At 41.5% G+C, this 25,790-nt stretch overlaps 1 protein-coding gene and 1 non-coding gene across 5 annotated transcripts in view; one reads left to right on the forward strand and one right to left on the reverse strand.

The window, feature by feature from the left end:
* SCN8A (sodium voltage-gated channel alpha subunit 8) overlaps positions 1–25,790 on the forward strand; it is a 200,565-nt gene that overhangs the window by 26,706 nt on the left and 148,069 nt on the right. The window lies entirely within an intron of this gene.
* Positions 985–1,057, reverse strand: TRNAE-UUC. Its single transcript has one exon. It is a non-coding gene; the product is annotated as a tRNA-Glu (tRNA).

A 25,790-nucleotide genomic window follows, 5' to 3' on the forward strand; every position in this document is an offset into this window, starting at 1 on the left:
ATACCTGGGTTTGATTCCTGGGTCGGGAAGATCCCCTGGAGAAGGGAATGGCAATCCACTCCAGTATTCTTGCCTGGAGAATTCCATGGACAGAGGAGCCTGGTGGGCTATAGTTCACGGGATCACAAAGAATCAGACATAACTGAGCGGCTCACACACACACACACACACACACACACACACACTGAATTTTTACTGCTTTTTCATTTGTATAGTTATTTTAGTGTTGGCTAGGAATTACATTACACATATTCAAGTATTCTACTTAAAATTAATATTTATCACTTCAAGTAGAATATAGAAACTTTAGTACCATAAAGATTGGTTTGCCCTCTTCCTTTTTATCTTGTAGTGGTCATATGTGTAACATCTATATTCACTGAAAACCCCATCAGACATCGTTATAATTTTTGCTTTCAATCATCTTTAATGTTTTAAAGAACTTAGAAGTAAAATAGGGTGTTTCATTTACTCAGATATTTACCATTTCTAGTGTTCCTTCTTTCCTGAAATTCTGTTTCCATGTTCTTTTCCTTCCATCCGAAGAATTTTCTTTAGCATCTTTGGCAAGTCTGCTAGTGATGACCTCTCTTGGTTTTCTTGGAGAATTTATTTCATCATTTTTGAAAGCTATTTCACTGGATATATAGAATTCTGGGTTTGGCCATTGTTTTCCAGCTCTTGAAATTCTTTTTCCACTGTCATCTGTTCTCTATGGTTTCTGATAAGACGTTCACAGTCATTTGAATTATTTTTTCCCCTGGATGTAATGCATTATTTGTCTCTGACTGCTTTCAAGATTTTTTTTTTCCTTTGCTTTAGATTTTACTGGGCAGGAATTTCTTTGAGATTATCCTGATTGATATTCACTGAGTTTCTTGAATCTATACGTTTATGTCTTTTACTACAGTTGGAAAGTATTGAGCTATTATTTCTTGAAATATTTTTCTTTTTGACCACAGCACATATCTTTTGGGATCTTAGTTCCCCAACCAGGGATTGAACCTGGGCTCATGGCAGTGAAAGTGCCAAGTCCTGACCACTGGACCCCCAGGGAATTCCCTCAAATATTATTTCTGTACCTCTCTTTCTCCTTTATAATCGGCCTTTGATGATACAAATGTTAGGCCTTTTGATATTGTCCAGTGGGTCCTCAAGGCTCTGTTCATTTTTGTTTTCCAGTCTTTTTTCTTAGTTGTTCAGTTGGATAATTCTGTTGATCCATTTTCAAGTTCACTGACCTGTCATTTCAGTTACACCGTAGAGCCCATCTAGTGAATTTAAAAATTTCTGTCATATTTTCTAGTTTAGATTTTTTCATTTGGTTCTTCTTCTCCTTCTTCATCTATTCTTTGTCAAGACTGTCTACTTTTCCTTTTACTTCAAGATCATTTGTCTTTATTTCTTTGAGCATGATTATAATATGTGCTTTTAGGTCAGTTCAGTTGCTGAGTCATGTCCTACTCTTTGAGATCCCATGGACTATAGCACGCCAGGGTTCCCTATCCATCACCAACTCCCGGAGCTTGCTCAAACTCATGTCTGTTGAGTCGGTGATGCCATCCAACTGTCTCATCCTCTTTTGTCCCCTTCTCCTGCCTTCAATCTTTCCCAGCATCAGGGCCTTTTCTAGTGAGTCAGTTCTTCACATCAGGTGGCCAAAGTATTGGAGCTTCAGCTTTAATATCACTTCTTCCAATGAATATTCAGGACTGATTTCTGTTAGGATTGACTGGTTTGATCTCCTTGCAATCCACTTTGGTTCAGTTCAGTTCAGTCGCTCAGTTGTGTCTGACTCTTTGTGACCCCATGGACTGCAGCACGCCAGGCCTCCCTGTCCATCACCAACTCCCGGAGTTGACTCAAACTCATGTCCATTGAGTCGGTGATGCCATCCACCCATCTCATCCTCTGTCGTCCCCTTCTCCTCCATCTTTCAGTCTTTCCCAAGCATCAGGGTCTTTTCATATGAGTCAGTTCTTCGCATCAGGTGGCCAAAGGATTAGAGTTTCAGCTTCAGCATCAGTCCTTCCAATGAATATTCAGGATTAATTTCCTTTAGGATGGACTGGTTGGATCTCCTTGCTGTGCAAGGAACTCTCAAGAGTCTTCTCCAACATCACAGTTCAGAAACATCAATTCTTTGGCGCTCAGCTTTCTTTATAGTCCAACTCTTGCATCCATACATGACTGCTGGAAAAACCATAGCTTTGACTAGACGGACCTTTGTTGGCAACATCATGTCTCTGTGTTTTAATATGCTGTCTAGGTTTGTCATAGCTTTTCTTCCAAGGAGCAAGCGTCTTTTAATTTCATGGCTGCAGTCACCATCTGCAGTGATTTTGGAGCCCCCCAAAATAACTGTTTCCATTGTTTCCCCATCTATTTGTCATGAAGTGATGGGACCATATGTCATGACCTTAGTTTTTTGAATGTTGAGTTTTAAGCCAGCTTTTTTCCACTCTCTTCTTTCACATTCATCAAGAGGCTGTTCAGTTCCTCTTCGCTTTCTGCCATTAGGGTGCTGTCATCTGAGGTTATATAATTCTAACATCTTGAAGATGGTATTTGTTGATTATCTTTTCCCTTGTGAGATATTGAAATTTTCAAGTCTTTTTGTACAGGTTGACTCTTGAACCGTGTGGAGGTTATGGAAACTAACCCCCATGCAGTCAAACATCCACATTTAACTTTGTCATTGGCCCTCCATATCAGCAGTTCCATATCTGTGGGTTCAGCCAGCTGGAGATTGTGTAGTATTATTGAAAACAATTTGTGTATAAGTGGATCCACGCAGTTCAAACCCATGTTGTTTAAGTGAAGAAGTGAAAGTCTCTTGTCTGACTCTTTGTGACCCCATGGACTGTAGCCTGCCAGGCTCCCCTGGCCGTGGACTTGTCCAAGCAAGAATAGTGGAGTGGGCTGCCATTCTCTTCTCCAGAGGTCTTTCTAACCCAGGGATGGAACCTGGATCTCTTGCATTGCAGGCAGATTTTTACCATCTGAGCCACAAGGGAAGCATGTTAAAGAGTCATCTGTATATCAGTTTGGATTTATATTCTGACATTTAAAAAATTATATGAGACTTTGAATCTTGTTCAAATCCTATAGATTTGTTTGTTTATGTGATCAGGCAGTCAGTCTAGTTGGGTTTAGGCTGCAAATACCTATCTGCCTTCTTTGGGCTGGAGTTCAGTATCAGTTTAGTTTTCAAAGTGCTATTTGCTGTGTTATTTGTATCTGTTCCATGTACATACCAGCCAGTGGCTAGTCTCTGACTTGGGCAGTGGTGTACCTCATAGCTCTTCAGAATCTTCAGAGTGTTGTTGAGGGTCAGATACTTTCATGTGCAGCCTGGGGGTGATTCCTGGAGTTCACATACAGCGTCATTGAGCTCCCTCTTCTTTCTGTTGTTAACCCAGACTTTCCAGTTCCAAAGGATTCTCCTTCTTGCTTCACTTGCTAGAAAGCTGAGACTTGAATTTCTCTGCTCTGCCTTGCACATCCTGTGATTACCTTTCCCTTGAGAACCAAGTGACAGGAGGCTCAGGAAAGAAAACAAAGGAACGGAGTTTCCTTCAAGGCTCCTGGGATCACAGTTCCTCCGGTCAGAGAGAAGGCTTTCCTTTCTGACTGCTGTTGTCATTGCGACTGCTGCCTAGCTGCCTTGAACGTAGGGTGAGAGGACAGAAGGGAAACAGACAAAATCAGGGGGTTGCCTCTACTCCCTTTGACCTTTAGGGAATCCCTTTACTGTTTCTTGGGCCAAAAATGGAGGTCTTCTTGGAACTTTTTCTTTCTGTACCTGGTGCACAGTTCTGAGTTTGGGCTGCCTTTGAGTCCAGGCCAGGAGATACTCAGTTCAGTTCAGTTCAGTTTAGTCACGTCCGACTCTTTGTGACCCCATGAACTGCAGCACTCCAGGCCTCCCTGTCCATCACCAACTCCCGGAGTCCACCCAAACCCATGTCCATTGAGTCAGTGATGCCATCCAACCATCTCATCCTCTGTTGTCCCCTTCCCCTCCTGCCCTCAATCTTTCCCAGCATCAGGGTCTTTTCCAATGAGTCAGCTCTACGAATCAGGTGGCCAAAGTATTGGAGTTTCAGCTTCAACATCAAGTCCTTCCAATGAGCAGCCAGGACTGATCTCCCTTAGGATAGACTGGTTGGATCTCCTTGCAGTCCAAGGGACTCTCAAGAGTCTTCTCCAACACCACAGTTCAAAAGCATCAATTCTTCTGCACTCAGCCTTCTTTATAGTCCAACTCTCACATCCATACATGACTACTGGAAAAACCATAGCCTTGACTAGACGGACCTTTGTTGGCAAAGTAATGTCTCTGCTTTTTAATATGCTGTCTAGGTTGGTCATAACTTTCCTTCCAAGGAGCAAGCGTCTTTTAATTTCATGGCTGCAGTTACCATCCGCAGTGATTTTGGAGCCCAGGAGATACTAGAAGAAGCAAAAAGGGAAACTCCATAGGTGTCATGATATTTTGAGCCATGGTTTGTTTTCTCTGTCCACCAGTTATCAGTTACTTTTTAGTCTTTAGATAATGCGTGGAGCAGCTCTGTCTATCCCTGGACTTTAGCTGAATTCCCTAGGAGAAACACTGTGGAATGTACTTACTCCATCTTAATTGGAACCAGAAACTTAGGCTATTTATTAGACACATTTTAAGAGAGAACCAAGATAGACAGGGGCAAAAAAGGCGGTGGCTTCAAGGCAGGTTATCAGTCCTGAAAGATCTGTGACTGGACTAACAGGCCCTAGGGTCCCTAATGGAGAAGACACCCCAAGGAAGGACTCCAGTGTTTTTGGTTCAGGGTGCTCTTTCTTCCTTCTTTTTAATTTTTGAATTTAAATTAAAATTTAAAAAGAGATTGTATTTGTACTCAGTACACAATCTGGAAGTTATAAAGGGAACAAAGTTAGAGGGGTACTCTACTTACTTACCCACTGGCCACCCAGTTCCTCCCCCTGGAGGCACCCATATACCAGTTTTCCACACAATACCATATATAAAATGAAAATAAGTGTGCATATAGTAACAAAAACAGTCGTGTGCTATGCACACTGCTCTATGCTTTGCTTTCTCACTTAATATGTCCTGGAGACTTGCCATAGCAGTGTCCACAGAAGGCCTCATTCTTCTTAGCAGCTGTGTAGAATGCCATTTAAAGAATATATTATGATTCATTTAATGAGTCCTTTATTGATAGACTTTATTCCACCAGTAAATGTTTATTCCGTCCTTTGTTATCACAGGAAAGTTGCCTTGAGTATCCTTGTGTACCTCTCTGACGTATGTGGGGCAGTATCTATAGAATAAATACCTGGGAGTGACATTGCTGGGCAGGAAAGGATGTGTGTTCACTGAGAGTTACCAAGTGGTTAATAGCATATTGATATCTTATTTCATACAACTGCAGATAATCTGTCAGTTTTTTAAACCTTGGTAAGGAGAGGACTATTAGATGATGTAATAGAAACCTTCATATGATCTTAAGTCTTTCTCTATCTCTGGCTGATATCTAACTCTGATTGTGCCTGGTTTTTTACCAACATGATGTGGAAGAAAAGGAAAATGTGTGAATTGGCATTTTTCTTCTTTCTTGTCCCTTGTTACTCTAGTAAGAGACATGCCAACAAGCTGTGGGGAAAAAATATATTGTAAAATTACTAAATAGGAAATCTCCAAAAGCAGGCTGTGAGAATCAGGAGGATGCGGATGACCAAGCGCTGCGGCAGTCAGTTCCAGATCCGCAGATGTTGGTTTGCGTTAAAGCCTTTCTTCTGAGGAACATTTTGTCCATCATGTGTGCTTACGTACATAACCGTGCCTGTATAGGTAGGTAGACAGTGCAGGAGAAAGCTGTTATTCACTGTACTGATGGTGAAACAGAGGCCCTACAAATATGATGATTTTTTTCTGACCCCTGGATCACCACATTTGATGTGAAAAATTTGAATGTGTGGAAGTCTTGGAGACATATTTAATGTAGATACCAAAGGGTTGTCACTTCAGGTTTTTTTGATGGTTTATGGTGTTTATTTGAAAGCAAGGCTTTATTGGAAAATCTGTTTGTCAAATTTTCCACTATGATGGAGCATTTTGCTAATAACCTTCCTTTTGATCCTTTTGACATGACACCTGAGACTAGAAATCAGATCAGTGAGGTGCTCAAAAATCTTCATAATTACTTGGCTTTGACTGTGTCATTATATGCTTCAATTAATTTTAATAAATAAAATAAAATTGGCTATAAAATTGACTTTAAAAAAAGACTTTTAAAAAATCTTTTTGGAGTTTTTTTGTTTTGGCATCTGGATAGGGACTTGAAAAGACTATTTTTAAAGTGAATGATGTGTGGCTTTCCAAGTGAGAATTCTAATTGGGTAGATTATGAAGTGATAAAACTGGTTTGGGTGGCTCTTCAGACAGTCATCTTGTTTTTAATTTTTATACCTTTAACCCTATATTGTTTGAAATTTTTGGATGGGCATGTATAACTTTTTAAAAGAAATGTAATATAGTAGAAAACAAAGGAAAACAGCTATCTTGGAAGGCTGTGTGTTTAATACAATGAAACAGTTGTTACATAAAACATTATTGGCGTTTCTTGTTTGAAATTGTCCTTCAAACCTATTCTACATCAGTCCAAAAATAAAAGAAAGGGTAGGGGCTGTCGAATCAGATAGCACTGTGGGGCAAACTGGGGAAGTAAAGTGTGACAGTTTTTACAGTGACTGGAGTAGAGCAGGCTTACTGGAAGATGCTGAGCATGGCTCGTGGCATATCCTTGGTCTTTCCTCAGATTGTGGCTTTCTAGAGTAATGCAGTAGAGGAAAGACTCAAGAAACTTTTGATTGTTTAAATGCTTCATCTTTTACTTTTTATCATCATAAAGTTTTGTGACCTTCTCTGCTTATCATATGAAGCAAGTTTATCAAGAGTGCTTATCACAAACTTACCATGTCTGTTTGGGTCTAGAAATTCTCTTTTGAACATTACCAAATTTGGATTTAGAGATCAGAGTCAGTATGCATCTTTCTGAGAAGGCAGCCTATGCATTCTCTGAATTTTAAATCATTACCCTAAATAGTGCTAATTTTCAGTTCAGTTCAGTTCAGTTCAGTCGCTCAGTCATCTCCAACTCTTTGTGACACCATGAACCGCAGCACACCAAGCCTCCCTGTCCATCACCAACTCCCGGAGTCCACCCAAACCCGTGACCATAGAGTCGATGATGCCATCCTACCATCTCATCCTCTGTCATCCCCTTCTCCTCCTGCCCTCAATCTTTCCTAGCATCAGGGTCTTTTCCAGTGAGTCAGCTCTTCGCATCAGGTGGCCAAAATATTGGAGTTTCAGCTTCAACATCAATCCTTCCAGTGAACACCCAGGACTGATCTCCCTTACCATGGACTGCTTGGATCTCCTTGCAGTCCAAGGGACTCTCAAGTGTCTTCTCCAACACCACAGTTCAAAAGCATCAATTCTTCTGCACTCAGCCTTCTTTATAGTCCAACTCTCACATCCATACATGACCACTGGAAAACCATAGCCTTGACTAGACGGACCTTTGTTGGCAAAGTAATGTCTCTGCTTTTTAATACGCTGTCTAGGTTGGTCATGATTTTCCTTCCAAGGGGTAAATGTCTTTTAATTTCAAGGCTGCAGTCACCATCTGCAGTGATTTTGGAGCCCAGATAAATAAAGTCAGCCACTGCTTCCCCATCTATCTGCCATGAAGTGATGGGACTGGATGCCATGATCTTAGTTTTCTGAATGTTGAGCTTTAAGCCAACTTTTTCACTCTCCTCTTTCACTTTCATCAAGAGGCTCTTTAGTTCTTTTTCACTTTCTGCCATAAGGGTGGTGTCATCTGCATATCTGAGGTTATTGATATTTCTCCTGGCAATCTTGATTCCAGCTTGTGCTTCATCCAGCCCAGCGTTTCTCAAGATGTACTCTGCATATAAGTTAAATAAGCAGGGTAACAATATACAGCCTTGATGTTCTCCTTTCCCGATTTGGAACCAGTCTGTTGTTCCATGTCCAGTTCTAACTGTTGCTTCCTGACCTGCATATAGGTTTCTCAAGAGGCAGGTCAGGTGGTCTAGTATGCCCCCATCTCTTTCAGAATTCTCCACAGTTTATTGTGATCCACACAGTCAAAGGCTTTGGCATAGTCAATAAGCAGAAATAGATGTTTTTCTGGAACTCTCTTGCTTTTTCAGTGATCCAGTGGATGTTGGCAATTTGATCTCTGGGTCCTCTGCCTTTTCTAAAACCAGCTTGAAAACATCTGGAAGTTCACGGTTCACATATTGCTGAAGCCTGGCTTGGAGAATTTTAAGCATTACTTTACTAGCGTGTGAGATGAGTGCAATTATGCGGTAGTTTGAGCATTCTTTGGCATTGCCTTTCTTTGGGATTGGAATGAAACCTGCCCTTTTCCAGTCCTGTGGCCACTGCTGAGTTTTCCAAATTTGCTGGCATATTGAGTGCAGCACTTTCACAGCATCATCTTTCAGGATTTGAAATAGCTCATCTGGAATTCCATCACTTCCACTGGCTTTGTTCATAGTGATGCTTCCTAAGGCCCACTTGACTTCACATTCCGGGATGTCTGGCTCTAGGTCAGTGATCACACCATCGTGATTATCTGGGTCGTGAAGATCTTTTTTGTACAGTCTTCTGTGTATTCTTGCCACCTCTTAATATCTTCTGCTTCTGTTAGGTCCCTACCATTTCTGTCCTTTATTGAGCCCATCTTGGCATGAAATGTTCCCTTGGTATCTCTTATTTTCTTGAAGAGAGCTCTAATCTTTCCCATTCTGTTGTTTTCCTCTATTTCTTTGCATTGATTGCTGAGGAAGGCTTTTTTATCCTTGCTATTCTTTGGAACTCTGCATTCAAATGGGTACATCTTTCCTTTTCTCCTTTGCTTTTCACTTCCCTTCTTTTCACAGCTATTTGTAAGACCTCCCCAGACAGCCATTTTGCTGTTTTGCATTTCTTTTTCTTGGGGATGGTCTTGACTCCTGTCTCCTGTACAATGTCACGAACCTCCATCCATAGTTCATCAGGCACTCTGTCTATCAGATCTAGTCCCTTAAATCTATTTCTCACTTCCACTGTATAGTCATGAGGGGTTTGATTTAGGTCATACCTGAATGGTCTAGTGGTTTTCCCCACTTTCTTCAATTTCAGTCTGAATTTGGCAATAAGGAGTTCATGATCCGAGCCACAGTCAGCTCCCAGTCTTGTTCACTTAGGAATGCAAGATGCATTGTAATGATGACTGGGTAGATAGTGAGCTCTCAAAATTGTGATAGTAAGGGTGGATGTCAGGTGTTGCTCATCAGTTCACATACTTTATGCAGAACCTATGCAGTTATTTGACTACAGACTAGGACATTGCTACTGTCAGTTTATGTACACAGTGATGCTTCTGGGAATAATTTAATCTGGACACAGAGAAACTGGGATAGTTCAGCTTTCTTTAGTTCTGTGTCAGAGGCAATAGTGAATAAGAAGGAAGGGGCAGAGTCTTAGTCACAGCTGTAGGCCTTTTATAGCAGGCCGGGGTCCAGACCAGAGAAGTAAGAGTCCCCAAAGAGGCCAGAGTTCTGCTACATGGGCAGAAATGGCCAGGGAAACCTACGTACTCTCATCGGAGGTATGGGAGAGAAGGAAGGCGTTCTCAATCAGAGCTAGAACTTGTAGTCCTGTGTGTGCTGTGCTTAGTTGCTCAGTCGTGTCCGACTCTTTGTGACTCCATGCACTGTATCCTGCCAGACTCCTCTGTCCATGGGGATTCTCCAGCAAGAATACTGGAGTGAGTCGCCATGCCCTCTTCCGAAGGATCTCCCCAACCCAGGGATTGAACCCAGGTCTCCTGCGTTGCTGGCGGATTCTTTACCGACTGAGCCACCAGGGAAGCTCATGTAGTCCTATACCAGGAGGATTATTTCTACCTCTGGTAGAGAAGCACCAAACCATGAATGTGCTATGGGAATGCATTTTCTTCATTAACAGAAGTATCATTACGGTAGATGCAGTTTATAAGATAACATGTCAGGGGCACTTCATTTCCCCTCTGTAAAAAGATACGCCCAATAATGTGACCCTGTATTTCTGTTATATAGAGAGCTTGCAAATAAAAGTTTAGTTAGTAAGTTTTCCTCACTAATTTGACCCTACATTAGCACTGCTGCTGTTTAGTCACTCAGTCTCGTCTGACTCTTTGCAACCCCAGGGACTGTAGCTGCCAGGCTTCTCTGTCCGTGGGATTTCCCAGGCAAGAATGCTGAAAGGGGTTGGCATTTCTTTCTCAAGGAGATCTTCCCAACCCAAGGATTGAACCCAAGTCTTCTGCATTGGCAGCAAATTCTTTACCACTGAGCTACTAGGGAAGCCCTATTAGATTATTTTTAAAAATCAACTTTTAATTTTGGAATAACTTTGGATTTACAGAAAAGCTGCAAAGATAATTCAGAGAGTTCTTGAATGCGTCACTCACGTTTCCCCCAGTGTTCATGTCTAACATTACTGTCGTATATTTGTCAAAACTAAGAAACCAAAATTGGTGCATTTACTGTTAAATTCAACACTCTGTTTGGATTTTACCCGATTTTTCACTAATGTTCTTTTTCTAGTCCAAGGTTCAGTTCAGTGTACCTCATTGCATTTAGTCATCGTGTCTCTGTCCTTAGGCTCCTCTGGTCTGTGACAGGTTCTCAGACTTTCCACATTTTTTATGATTGGCAATTTTGAGGAGCACTGGTGAGTAATTTTGTAGACTGCCTCTCATTTGGGGTTTGTCTGAAGTCTTTCTCAGGGTTAGACTCGGGTTGTGGTTTTTGAGGAAGAATGCCTTAGAGATGAAATGCCCTCTTCAGCATATCCTGTCTGGGGATATGACGCTAACACGACCTATCGCTGGTGGTGTTAACCTTGATCGCTTGGTTAAGGTGGTATTTGCCAGGTTTCTCCACCATAAAGTGACTGTTTTCCTGTTTCCTTACTGTATTCTTTGGAAATGAGTCAGTTAAGTCCCGCCCACTCCTGGGGGAGGGGAAGTGAAGATTAAGCTCCACCTCCTAGAGGAGGTAGTATCTGCATATATTATTTGAAATTTTTCTGTAAAGGAAGACTTACTCTTTTTACCCGAATGTTTATTAATTGTCATTAATTTATATCAGTATGAACTCGTATACTTTAGGTTATCATTCAGTACCATGCTATTTATTTTATTGCTCAGATTGTTCCAGTTTTAGCTACTGGGAACTATTCCAGGTTGGGTTCTCTATCCCTTTGACATGTCCACGTCATTCTGCCACTTGAGCACTTCCTTACTTTCTGAAACTAGGAGATGTTCCAAGCTTGTCTTGTATTTTCCTTGCCCTTGCCCTTGAATCAGCATTTTCTTCAGGGGCCTTGGTTTTTTTCTTTGGAGAAACCAAGATCTGAGCATTGGGTGTATACATTGCTAGTAAGCCCTCAGCAGAGAGAGCTAGGAAATACACACATATGTGGACTAACCCACTTGTATGTACATATGTAAAATTATTCCTATATATCCATCTGCATACACATTGAAGTAAACATGGATCCACGCTCTTGTTTCTGACTCTAATGCAGTACCCCAGAGTTTATTATAGCTTTCCCCCCTTACTTACCTGCAGTTCCTTCTCTGACAGCGAGAAACCTGCCTGTCACCATCCACCATAATAGATGGTGAGTTTCCTTATTTATTTAGTTCTGTATACATGTGAAACAGGTTCAGAATTGTTAACCCATATTTCTCTGAGCAACAGATTTACTAACCACGGTGCAGTGTTTATGTATAGTTCCTTTTGTCTTTAGCAACATTTTCCAAGGTTACTTTGGTTTCACCTCACTTCCTTCAGTGAGTTTATGTCAAACATTTATATTAAGTTCATTTGTGACAGTCTGCACTCTATCTTGGGATCCCTTGACATCCTTTTTGATTTTTGAAAAAATTATGTATATTAAGGTTCACTCTTTGTAAGGTATTTTCAGATGGTAAAGAATCTGCCTGCAATTCAGGAGACCTGGGTTCAATTCCTGGGTCAGGAGGATCCCCTAGAGAAGGGAATGGCAACCCACTCCAGTATTCTTACCTGGAGAATTCTATGGATAGAGGAGCCTGGTGGGCTACAGTCCATGGGGTCACAAAGAGTCGGGCACTACTGAGCAACTAACACACACAAGATACAGTTTTTTGGGTTTTTTCAAATACAGAAGTCATATATTTGCCACCCTTGTACCATGAAGAACAGTTCCATCTCCCTAAAAATTTCCATGCGCCTTCCCTTCTAGTCAGTCACCTCCTGTCACGGTTAACCTGTTTAATGCCACTTACCTGTTTTCTACACCTGGAATTTTGCCTTTTCCAGAATGTCACACGAATGGAATCTTAAAATTTGTAGTTGTTCACTTAGCCAAAATGCATTTAAGATTCATCCATATTGTTTCATGATCAGTAGCTTGTTCCTTTTTGTCACTGAATAATACTCCATTCTGTAGGTACATCAGAATTGGTTTATCCATTCACCTGTTGAAAGACATCTTGGTTGCTTCCAATTTCAAGTCACTGGACCTTTATAGATAAAGCTACTGTAAACACTTAAGGAAATTGCCACGCTGTGCAGCATTAGAGAATGGTCACGCATTTGAGATCAGAGGGGATCATTAATAATTGATAAAGATTCGGGCTGCAAAAAGTCAACTAATTATTGACTTATCTTTGTTTCATCTTACAATGCGGCTGCTGTGTCTGTAGTGTTAAATTTGGTGAGTATGTGATATAAGAGACAATCTTGTTTAAAAGGAGTTTGCCGTCTACTAGAGAAGGTAAGATTTTTGTGAGCTGGCCTATAGGTGTAATCTGGGTTAGGTTCTGGTTTGTTGTGTCTGGTGGGATGGTAATAATAGTATTCAACTGATTAGTGCCTAAGTCTTAATAAAGTCTTTATAAAGGCATGGAGAGGTCAATGCCATTAAAAGAATTTATCATTTACATTTCCCAAGAGAAGGGGACATGCCCGCATCACATGGGGCCCCAGGGAGAAGCACCAGGTTTGGTCAGGAGAGCAGAGCAAGGAGGAAGCGTGGCCCAGAGCCTTTATGGTTTTCCTTTGCTCTGCTCTGGGAAAGGCAAGGCAGGGCAGGGGAAGCGGCTTAGGATTGGCTAGTTTGAATAACTGCTTGAGTCTTAGGGCGCAGGGACTGTTCCTTGTGGTCTGGTACAGACATCTGTCATCTGTCAATTTAGGGCCTGGGAAATACTAGCCTTGTGCGTGAGAATTAAAGGAGACAGTCTAGAACACGGGGTCTTGCTGGCAGGGGAGGTTATAAACAGAGCTAGCTGTTAGTCTGGCCCTGTGAGTAATGAATGCCAAATAGACAAATACAAGCTCTAAGAGATCACAGTACTAACACAGCCTTCCTACATGGTCCTCTCTCGGCCCACCAGTCGAATAATCTAATTCAGTGCATTGCTGACTGATGACTTTGAAACAGGAATACAGCAGTGCATGAGATGAAGTTTTTGCCCACAAGGAGCTCATGATACATCAAGAAAAACAGATGCATTCAGTCACACTGCCGTGTGCCAGGCACTTGCTGGTCTCTGAAGACACAGGGCTTAACCTAAGAGATGGAAAACTCATAACCAGATGGAGTGCATTTCTCTCCTTTATCAACATTAATATCTCATACAAAAATACATCCTCTCATTTTGCTCTATGTCTCCAAACCCCTTTTACTACCCCCCATACTCCACTTGTTTTCTGAATATCCTTTAGAGGAGCTTATTTTATGGATTTGAGTTTTCACTTTCTTGACAACAAAAAGGAAAGGCGTATGACTGACAGATTTTCTTTTAAGGATCTGGAGCAGATATTTAAAAAACTCAAAGCTATGTTTAGGTAGTTGTCTTTTTACCATTGCATCTAAAAAGCAGCGATGGGGGAAGGAGTATGGTCATATGTGTGTGGCTGGATCAGGGGAGGAGGGGCTGTGGGGTGCTGTTGGGACTGTGAGGACTAGGGTTCGGGAGACTTGTTCCGCTGTTGGTTTTGTTGTTAACCTGAGCACTGGGGGCAGGCGTCTTCCTCTTTCTAAGCCTCATTTCCTCATTTACAGAGTGGGGTTGATGATCACCACTTTGTCTACCTATTTTATGTTCTTGTTAAGGATGACATGAGATAATAAGAATAAGACTTGAAGTACAGTATAAATGTTAGGTATATTATAATGTCTTATACATAAAACGGAGAAGGCAATGGCACCCCACTCCAGTACTCTTGCCTGGAAAATCCCATGGACAGAGGAGCCTGGTGGGCTGCAGTCCATGGGGTCGCTAAGAGTCGGACACGACTGAGCGACTTCCCTTTCACTTTTCTCTTTCATGCATTGGAGAAGGAAATGGCAACCCAAAAGGCCAAGTTGTTGAGATTTTAAGAGTCATTTTAAAATTGCAGTTATTCACTGTAGCTATACCTCTGTCTCAGTCAAACAAGCAACCTTCAAACTTTGTTCAGAGGTGAGTCCTTGTCATTGTATAGAGTAGCTCTTCAAGGTTGAGACTTAATGCTTACGAAGCCTCTTGCTTCTGCAGAGCCAATCTCTAAGACTGCTGATGTCATTAATAATATACTCCATGTAGAGTGTCAGAGGTTTTTAGCAGTTTTGTAGCTCAGCTAAACAGATAGGCCAGGAATTAGCAGCCTTTTATGGAGATGTTTGGTTTACTTTCCTTCTGGAGGATGAAGAGGATTCCTGCTGTGTAGGGATTCTCACAGGCTGGGGGATGTGTGTGTGTGTGTCTTGCTGGCCTGAATGGTAGAGACTGTTTAAAGTGGAAAGAGGAGTCAGGTATTGGTATCAATAGGCCTGTTCTAGTAATGGCATGTCTCCCCTAAAATAGGGTACCTGTCTGATCCAGAGGGCTTCACAGGTGGCGCTAGTGGTAAAGAACCCACCTGCCAATGCAGGAGATGCCATAGACTCAGGCTCGATCCCTGGGTTGGAAAGATCTCCTGGAGAAGGAAATGGCAACCTACTCTAGTAATCTTGCCTGGAGAATCCCATGGACAGAGGAGCCTGGTGAGCTACAGTCCATAGGGTCGCAAAGAGTCAAACACGACCGAAGTAATTTAGCACGCCGCATGTCCGATCCAGGAATTATATCTGTCTGGCATGTTTCCTTCCTGTTTACCTTGTTTACTAAACCTTCATGTTTAGTTAGTGAGTACTAGTTATATACTATTAAGTACTGGTCTGGATATTCTTACTGGCAAGCTGGGCAACACAATGCAGGTATGTTACCTGCTCTGGAGAATTTCAGGGCAGAACTCTTATACCTAACTAAGCATAAAAGCGGGTCTGCTGCTGCTAAGTTGCTTTAGTTGTGTCCAACTCTGTGCGACCCCATAGATGGAAGCCCACCAGGCTCCCCCTTCCCTGGGATTCTCCAGGCAAGAACGCTGGAGTGGGTTGCCATTTCCCTCTCCAATGTATGAAAGTGAAAAGTGAAAGGGAAGTCGCTTAGTCGTGTCCGACTCTAGTGACCCCATGGACTGCAGCCTACCAGGCTTCTCCATCCGTGGGATTTTCCAGGCAAGAGTACTGGAGTGGGATGCCCTTGACAATCATATAAATGTCCATCGACTGTGTTTATAAGATGTGGTAACTGTCTTCTGACTTTGAAGGACTGTCGTGTGAATCAGAGACCTGACTACTCAAGAATTAGCGTTAAGGTTGATAGGTAAAAGCTGGCAGGGGCGAATTCTGATGGAATGTGTGGAATGTGCTTATTTGTTCACAGATGAACTGCCTCAGGTCAAAACTCTGTTCCTGTGAACAGCAGAGCTGTTTTTTGTCTCTTGGCAGTTTGTAAAGGCAGTGCATGTGGCCTGGACTGGCCGGGCCATCAGCGCATCTCCACCTTGGCACTTTCATTGGGAAAATTGGGAGAATTCTCTGTTGTAGTGGTGGGCTATTCTGTGCACTGCAGGATGGTTAGCTGCAACCCCAGCCTACCACTAGATGCCAGTAGCACCCACTTCGCCCCCAGTTGTGGCACTCAAGAATGCGTGTGTGTGTGTGTGTGTGTGTGTGTGCTTAGTTGCTCAGTCATGTGCGACTCTTTCAACCCCACAGACTGTAGCCCACCCGTCCATGGGATTTTCCAGGCAAGAGTACTAGAGTGTGTAGCCATTCCCTTCTCCAGGGGAATCATCCTGACTCAGGGATGCAACCCGGGTCTACTGCATTGCAGGCAGATTCTTTACCACTGAGCCACAGGGAAGCCTCCCAAAATGTGTCTAGACAATGCAAAAATTTCTGTGAAAGGCAAAACCTCCCCAGTGTAGAACCTCTGGGTCAGGTAAACAAGTTAAGGTGCTTCAGAACTCTAGCAGTTAAAACTTTCTTTTGCTTTGCAAGTGAATTCTGCAGCATAATTTTTTCAGCAAGTAAGAACTGGTTAGAGGACCTACATACCTGGACTTGTGATATTCAGTTACTTTCCAATTCAGGGAGTCTTTTTGGGTTGGAAGGTTGTCAGAATCTGCTGGGTGGTGATGGTGAGCTTGGAATATACAGGATGTTCCCTAACCAGGGTATACTCCTGGGAGAAGGCTATGAGATGAAAGAAGATTAGACAAGGTTGTAGTAAAGACACCTGAATGAGAGACCAGCGAGTGGGAAGGGAGTGATGTGGCTTAGCCATTACAGCTTGGTCAACTGTGGTCAAGCAAGGTTCTCTTCTGACCCTTTTCCTTCCCTCTGAGAGCCTGGCCTGTTCTGTGGTGGAGGAGGAAGGCGTGCCCATGCAACTTACAAGCTTGAATCTTGGTTCCCCCATTTACTAGTTTTGATCTGACATGTTTCTTAACTTTGTTTCCTATTACACGTTTATTTCATTTTTTAAAAATTATGGTAAAATATGCATAACATAAGGTTTACCACTTTAACCAATTTTCCCCCTGCTACTTATTTATCTTATAGCTGGGAGTTTGAACCTTCTGATGGCCTTCATCTAGCTTCCCCCTCCTCCCACCCTTTGGCCTGTGATAACCGCAGATCTGATCTCTTTCTATGAGTTTGTCTGTTTTTGAAGTATAAATTGACCTGCAACTCTAGGTTAGTTCTTGTTACATGACACAGTGATTCAGTGTCTCTATACATTTCAAAATGATCACTGTGAGAAGTCTAGTTGCAATATGTCACCATACAAAGATATCAGTCGTTCACCATACAAAGATATCACACGGTTATCGACTCTGTTCCCCACATTGTACATTTCATATCCATGACCCCTATATTTTGCAACTGGAAATTTGTACTTCTTAATCTCCCTCACTGATGTCTCGCCTCCCTCGACCCCCACCCCTCTGGCAATAAACTGTTTGTGCTCTGTGACTCTCTTTCTTTTTTATTATATTCATTCTTTTTTGTGTTTTTTAGATTCCACATCTAAGTGAAGTCATACAAATTTGTCATTCTCTGTCTGACTTATTTCATTTGGGGCAACAGCCTCTAGGTGCATCTGTCTTATTGCAAATGGCAAGAGTTCGTTCTTTTTAATGACTGAATGATATTGCATTGTATATATGTGCCGCATCTTCACTCATTCGTATTATTCATTCATCTATTGTTGGACACTTAAGTTGCCATTTTAGCTGTTTTTAAGTGTACAGTCCGGTGGCATTAAGTGCATTCACATTGTTGTACTGCCATCACCACCATTCACCTCCAGAACTTTTTCATCTGGCAGGACTGAAACTCTATCCATTAAAAAATAACTCCCCTTTTCCCCTCCCCCTTATCCCCTGGTAACCCCCCTTCTGGTTTCTGTCTGTGAGCTTGACTACTCTTGGTACCTTGTATAAGGGAAATCACATAGTATTTGTCCTTTCGTGCTGAGCTTATTTCACCCGGCATATTTTCAAGCTTCCTCCATGCTGTAGCTTGTGTCCGATTTTCCATTTTAAGGCTTAACAATATTCCATTGTATGTGTATGCCACGTTGTCTTTATCCATTCATCTGTCAGTAGAGGTTTAGGTTGCTTCCACTTTTCTGCTGCTGTGAATAATGATGCCTTTTTTTTTTTTTTCCATTTAAAAATGGCAACAAATAATGCTTCTTTCGTACTGTGTGTAAAGGCTCCTTGTGGAGTGCTGGGCATTGGCACATGATAAGTGACACTTCCTTTTTTTCACCTATTTCTATGCCAGCTTCTCTACTTTTGCTTCTTTTAGGTCTCCCTCCTAGTACTGGTAATCCAGCCAAAGCAGGGGCTAATGGATTTTTTTTTCCTGCAAGTTAAAGTCCCTTGCAAGACTGACATCTACAATCACTGTCCTCTGAACTCTCTGTGTTATTTCAAGACTAGTCAGTCTCTGAAAATTGGAGTTGATTTTGAGGTTGCCTTAAGTGCTCAGGTTCTCTTTAATGGCTCTGAGAGTCCTTCACTAAGCTCATTGTCACATTTTTTTCCCCAAGATAATTTGTTCTAAAACCTTGCTAGTGGCAGCTTGTTGTACCCAGAGTCCTGAGGTCCCTTCATCAAAGGTTTTGATTCATTTGTCATTCAAAAGACTACTGATAGCCTGAGGGTGAGTGTCAGATACACTTGGTGAATTTCATTGCTTTGTTCCTTTGACTCCTTTCTTTAAACACCCAGGCTCCCTCCCTGTGTGGGAAGAAATATTTTTGGCTGGCCCTTTTCTGTCTGTACTATGCCATCTGTCACAAGGGTCATTGCTCAGAGGCTTGCTTCTTCCCTGCTGGGAGCAGGTGGTCAAAACCAACGGCTATTGACAGGGTCGGGTTGGAGCAGCTCACCGGTGTGTCCTCAAAGCTGTGTGTATAGTTGTTATCGTCAGAGGAATACGAGAAGGCCTTACTTTGGGGTGTTTTTTGCATTAAAGAGGAAGAAAGGCAAATATGATCCTAAATAGTTAGTTAATTCTTATAGTCCAGCCGCTTATCCACTGTCCTCTTTTATACTCCTGCCTCTCTCCACTCAACTGGTCCTGAGTTCTAAGACTGCTTCCTGAGTCAACCTACAGAGTACAGAGAAAGTACATCCATGAAAATTGTGGACAATATAATTAAACTGATTCACACCTTAGATGTAAGAGGTGACATCCTGATCCGTGTTCAACCAAAATAAAATACCCCTGAAATCTTCCAGTGCTCCTGGGTTGGTAAAGACCTTAGTTTTAAAGGCTTATTTAAAGAGTGTGTGCTTCCAACCACTCAGGATTCTGGGCCTGACTCACGGGAGAGCCGGCCCAGTGCTGAGTCACTTAGTCAACTTCATTCATTGATCATGTGCTTATGCACAGCTTGGTTGCAAGGTGGGAGAGAACTACTATTTTCAAATGTTCCTTCCTGAGGTAGCATGGTCCAGAAGTGAACCGAGAGACAGGATGCTAGGGTTCTATTCTTGGCTCAGCTGTGCACCTTCAGCAAGAGACAGCCCTGTCCCCACCCCCACCCCACTGTGTCAATGTGGGAAGATCAGAGAAATAGGTAAAACCAGCAAGACAGATAAGGTGGAAGCCTTTTTTTTTATATATATAAAATGGTTTTCCCAGCAAGATGATGAGGCCGTATGGCCCCCTGCCCCGTGACTCCTGGTTCACCAGGCTTTGCTCAAGTTACTTGCCATAGCCTCCACTTTTAAGATAAGGAGGAATTTCTCCTCCAAGATAAACCCCAGCATTCTTAGTCTCTGTTCCTTTTCCACCGGTCGTGCTTGTTTCCCACAGGACTCACTGGGTTGTGCTTTGGTGCATTCAGCTGTTTTAAAAGGCACAAACAGTTTTTTCTGTTAAGTGGGGGAAATTCAGAAGCGGTTCCGGAGTAAGTTCGTCCTAGGTATGTGGGGTCAGGCTACTGAAATCACCTTGAACCGGCTTCTTTGGAGACCCCTGGTTCCCATCTAGGTCTACTGTTTGCATAACGATTCTCTCTAGCTTGTGTCCTCTTATGTCAATCTCAATCCTCGACTTACACCTTTCGCCTCTTCTGATCCCTGGAAAAGTAAAACCTTTTCTCCCTCAGCCTTAGGTACTACGTACTCCTTGTCATCCTAACCTCGATATAATAGTATCTCTAAACTTTGCCCACAGAATTCTTGTGTTTTTAATATGAAATTGTTTAAGAATACAGAAAAGCATAGAAAATAATTTAATATTTGCTTTAAGTCTTTTTTTGAATGTAAGAAATCGTGGGTTCATTTGAAGCCCAGAATCACTGTGTGCAGCCCCCAACTCTTTTGAACAGGCTTTGCAGAGTGCGTCCTCCCTGCAGGCTTGCCTTTCACGACCTGTATTCATTATTCTGTTTCCTCAAGTGCTTTCACAGCTCTCTCCCCATCCCTTGCTGTGACCTTGGGCAAATTGCTTTACCTCTCTGAGCTTTATCTTTCTCTTCTGTAAAATGAGAATAACAGCAGCACCTACCTTTGCCAAGTTATTTTGAGAATCAAATGCAGTAATATATGTGGAAGTAGTTTGTATAGCTCCATGTTACGTGTTGCATCAGTCATCATTATAGAGAACCCACAGCAATGGTTTCCAAGGCTGTGGGTGAGGGAGCCATGGGAAGGGAGATGCCAAAGGAAATAGTGTATCAGAATCCCCAGGGGCTTTTTCAAACTGTAACCTATCTACCTTACCCTTGGATGTGTTTACATACATATATACATATACATAGATAATAGTTAGAAATACATTGAAGGTACAGGCCAAGGGGAAATCATCTCTATATTCCCTATCATTTTCAAGGTTCTCAGCTATTTTCTAACCTGTTGTTTTGTCGTGGAATGTCTGTTTAAGAAAATCAATTTCTTAGTCTCTTTTTTCTTAAAAATCATATTTTCAATAAGAATCTTCATCAACTGTTTGGCTAAGGAGGTTTGCTTTTACCAATATGCTTTGCAAAATTTCTGTTACCGATTCTCTATGATCCCAGAATACATCCTTCTCTCCTTTGTTTTTTTATATCTCCTGCTGAATGTAGTGTGAAGAAAGTTCTGGTAAGAGTTAAGGATGCCTCAGCAGTTCCTTATTGGAGAAGGAAATGGCAACCCACTCCAGTGTTCTTGCCTGGAGAATCCCAGAGATGGGGGAGCCTGGTGGGCTGCCGTCTGTGGGGTCGCACAGAGTCGGACATGACTGAAGCGACCTAGCAGCAGCAGCAGCAGCAGCAGCAGTTCCTTAATAGCGCATTATCTGAAGATAGTCAGGTGTAATTACTGTTTAATCATTTCTGTAACACTGTGTAGATTCTCTGTGTAGATCCTGGTTGGTGCTCATTGTCTCTTAGCCTTCCATGTTTACTCGTTTGATTTTTATTATGGTACCTTGACCAGGAGATCCAACCAGTCCATCCTAAAGGAGATCAGTCCTGGGTGTTCTTTGGAAGGACTAATGCTAAAGCTGAAACTCCAATACTTTGGCCACCTCATGCGAAGAGTTGACTCATTGGAAAAGACTCTGATGCTGGGAGGGATTGGGGGCAGGAGGAGAAGGGGACGACAGAGGATGAGATGGCTGGATGGCATCACCGACTCAATGGACGTGAGTTTGAGTGAATTCCGGGAGATGGTGATGGACAGGGAGGCCTGGCGTGCTGCGATTCATGGGGTCGCAAAGAGTCGGACACGACTGAGCAACTGAACTGAACTGAACCCTGACCCAAACTAGAGAAGGGATATTTGGATGAAGATATTCCTTATAATTGCTCTGAAGAACTATTCAGTTTTATTATTTAAAATATTTAATGTTCAAGTGTAGAAATTTAAAATGCTTATACTCTAGAACCTAGTATTTGAACTCCTAAGTATATATACCCAGGAGACTTGCTCATATGAGTGCATGGCAGCCGGGACAAGAATGTTTATGGTGGTTGATAATAGTATGACATTTCTGAAAACAAAGTTTCATCAATAGAAGAGTAGATAAATTGTAGTATAGTCAACAATGAACCACTACTATGAAACTGAGAATATGCCTGAATTAGAGGAAAATATGTCAAAGGTAGGGCTTCCCTGGTGGCTCAGTGGTAAAGAATGCACCTGCAATGTAGGAGAAGCAGGTTCTTTCCTTGGGTCGGGAAGATCCCCTGAGGAAGGAAATGGCAACCCATTCCAGTATTCTTGCCTGGAAAATCCCATGGACAGAGGAGCCTGGCTGGCTACAGTCCACGGGGTTGCAAAAGACTCAGACATGACTTAGCAACTAAGCAACAATGTCAAAAGGAATAAATGTCAGCCTTAATAGGAAATGGGATAATGCAAGTTTCAGGTAATGGTCAATATTTTGGATTTATACAAAGTTTTAGAACATACACAACAACCCTTTATGTTATATTGGATATATGTTACGTTGGATACTTTGTGGTAATAGTACAAAAATAATATAAAATAATAAATTTTAGAACAGTGCAGAGCAGTCCTTTGTAATGGGTACATTGTTTATGTGGTAATAATATAAAATAAAGTGCAAGAATTCGAGAAACACCTAATTCAAGATAGTGGTTGCCTTTGAGAAGGAAAGAGAGGAATTGTATAGGAAAAATTTACACATGGAGCTTCTGTTGTATCTGTAAAGTTCTGTTACTGTCTGTTACTATCTGTGTGTTTTTTTAAATATTTACTTATTTATTGGTGGCTGTGCTGGGTCTTTGTTGCTGCATGAGGGCTTGCTTTAGTTGCGGTGACCAGGGGCTCCTCTCTAGTTGCGGTGTGCGGCCTACTCCTGGTGGTGACTTCTTGTTGCAGAGCATGAACTCTAGAGTGTGGGCTCAGTGGTTGCAGCACATGGGCTTAGCTGCCCTGTGGCATGTGGAATCTTCCTGGACCAGGGATCGAACCTGTGTCTCAAGGGTTCTTAACCATTGTACCATCAGGGAAGTCCATATCTGGTTTTTTTTTTTTTAATACCTGAAATAACTGTAATAAGAATTCAAAATGTAAGTCTTAGTTTGTTTAGGTTGTTGTAACAAAAATATCATTGTCTAGGTGACTTCTAAACAACCAATACTTATTTCTCAGTTCTGGAGTCTAGGAAGTACAAGGTCAAGTTGCTCGCAGGTTCAAGTCTGCCCTTGCTTCCTGCTTCATGGAAGGTTGTCTTTTTCACTGTGACTTCACATGGCAGGAAGAGCAAGGGAGTTCTCTGGGGTTTCTTTTATAAGGGACTCTATCTTTTGTAATTCAACATACAAATTTTGGGAGGACACAAACATTCTATAGAAATGTATATAGAATATGACCCCAACTTTGTAAAATTATGGACGAAGGAAAGAACATTTAAGGATTTAACAGTCATTCATATCTAGATGATTTTCATTTTTAATATTTTTCTGTACTTTTCAAGTTTTCCAGCGGGAAAAGTGATAATAAATACTATTTGTTTAATATTTATTTATGAGATCACAGAATATCAAAATAAGACAGTAAGGTAGTATTGACAGCCACTCACAGTTTTTTCTCCAGTCCACTGAGCGTATTTTTCAGTTACCTTAACTAGCTATAATTTTCAAACACTTTAATTTGATGAGTGCTTTACTGTTCTCTTTGCTTTATATTTTTCTTTACGATAAAAAATTAAGTTTACAGGAAAAAAACTGGGATTTTTAAAGACAAAGGATGCTATTTAGTATTATGTAAAATCATGTTAAGGCAAATAATGATTTTCAAAGACTGACAGCATAATTAACAAATTGATTACTTCCTAGTTAGAAGAAATTCTCATGGGGTTGAAGATGGTCTCGATCAGACTACAGAGAAATAAACTTAATTTTAATTTTTTATTCTTCTTTTCTCTTTGTCTTGCTCCTAGGACTTCATATTTCACATTCATAGAACAAACTTCCTTTTCTTCTCAACTTAGATATTACTTTTATAGGAAATCCTGCATCTCGCCCACCCACACCCATCTGCCCCCATTCTGGGCTAGATGGGTCCCTAGCGCCTTATCCTTAATACTGCTGTCCCTGCACTGTGATTGGCTGATACTCTGTCTCTACTGAAACTTAAACTCCATAAGGATAGGATACAGATATTTTGTTCATTGTTCAATTAATCCCTGGTGTCTAGCACAATGTCCAGCTCATAGAAAGCACTGGTAATGCTTGAATTAAAGAGTAAACTGAATGAACCAGTTAATGCAAAGGTCACAGCTGAAGGGAACATTCTGGAAACTGAACCATTTGATAAACTATATTTTCTGCTCATAGGTACAACAGAAGTCATTAGATTGAGTAATAAGAATTCCAGAATTTTCTCTGGAACTTTTAAGTGTAGAAATGAAAAGCTAGAGTTTCAAATGCTGGTGCCTTACTTGAATTAATGAATGAGGAAGTACTGAAATGAAGAAAGTATACCTGGGATTGAAATAAATAAATGAGTTTTTAAAGTTTTAATTCATTCCTCCTTCATCTTATCTGATTTTAAATGTTATTTTCAGACCTTGCTATAAGGGGTATGCTTTAGTTCTTTAGTCATCATTCATTTTATAAAAACTTCTTATTGCAATATAGCATGCATATAGAAAACGGCAGAAACCATGACGACATACTTGATAAGTTTTCAGCGAACATGCCTGTGAAACTCAAGTCTCCACCCGCCTCCACCTTTCCACAGTGCAGCTGCTGTCCTGCGTATTCATCACTTTACTAATACAGTTTCTATAGACTGCCTCAGCCTATCATATTTCTATTACTATCAGGAGTCAGTCAGCCTGTCAGGCCCAATGATTCAAAGCTGTTACCATCGCCTACCTTGTAGTCTGAATGAAGGCCACTTCAGCCCAAAGGCGATGCTTCATTTCATTAACAGCAAGTGCAACATTCCCAAACCGTCACTTCCTTTTATCACAGAACTCTTGGACTATGGGTATGTGGAAAGATAGTTAATGAAAAATTAGTTATATAGTTGGTTTGAGCCCTAGTTCTCTTGAATATTGACAATCTCAAGACATATAGATGCATTATTTTAAAGGTATTAGAATCAATTTGCTTCTCAGTATGGCTGTGGTCTTAAGACAAAAAAACTGGAGGTTATTCTCTCATAAATACCATAATTACTGATGTTCTACTGTATTCCTCTTCATGGGCCAAGCACAAGGCAAAGTGTTTGGAGGATGCAAGTGTGATCTTTGCGCTTGAGGCGCCTATGATTAGGTAGGGGAAAAGAAACAGAAACATAAAACTTAAAATTGTACTTTAGGAGTGATATGCTGAGGGGAGAGTGGGACTGTTTTTTACTAGAGGGAATATGCCCGGCAAAAGGAGTGGCACAGCCACAGGTGTGGGAATGGAAAAATACAGGAGTGAGGAGTGGTTTATGAAGCATAGGATGCAAGCAGAGAATGTCTATTAATAGGCTATAAAGGGCCCTGAGTGCTCATTTAAGGATTTGAAATTTTAATCAAAATCAGTGGAGAGTCTGAAAAGCAGTGGAGAATGAGAATCTGAAGGTTTCTGAGCAGTAGACCATCAAACCTAAACGTCATACCAGTTTCAGAGTATATCCACCAGTTTAGAATTACCATACTGTCCAGAGGTTGTATGGGTCGTGCTTTAAGGGTTAGTCAGATTCATTTATCCTCAGTGAGGTGGTTAACAAGACTTAAGGCATCATAACAGCCATGAACAATTTTCTACTTTAATTTTTCTACAGGATTTTTGCTAATCTCATCATCTCTTCGTAGATAAGAGAGAGAA

Source organism: Bubalus bubalis, chromosome 4, assembly GCF_019923935.1.
Source record: "Bubalus bubalis isolate 160015118507 breed Murrah chromosome 4, NDDB_SH_1, whole genome shotgun sequence".
NCBI lineage: Eukaryota > Metazoa > Chordata > Mammalia > Artiodactyla > Bovidae > Bubalus > Bubalus bubalis.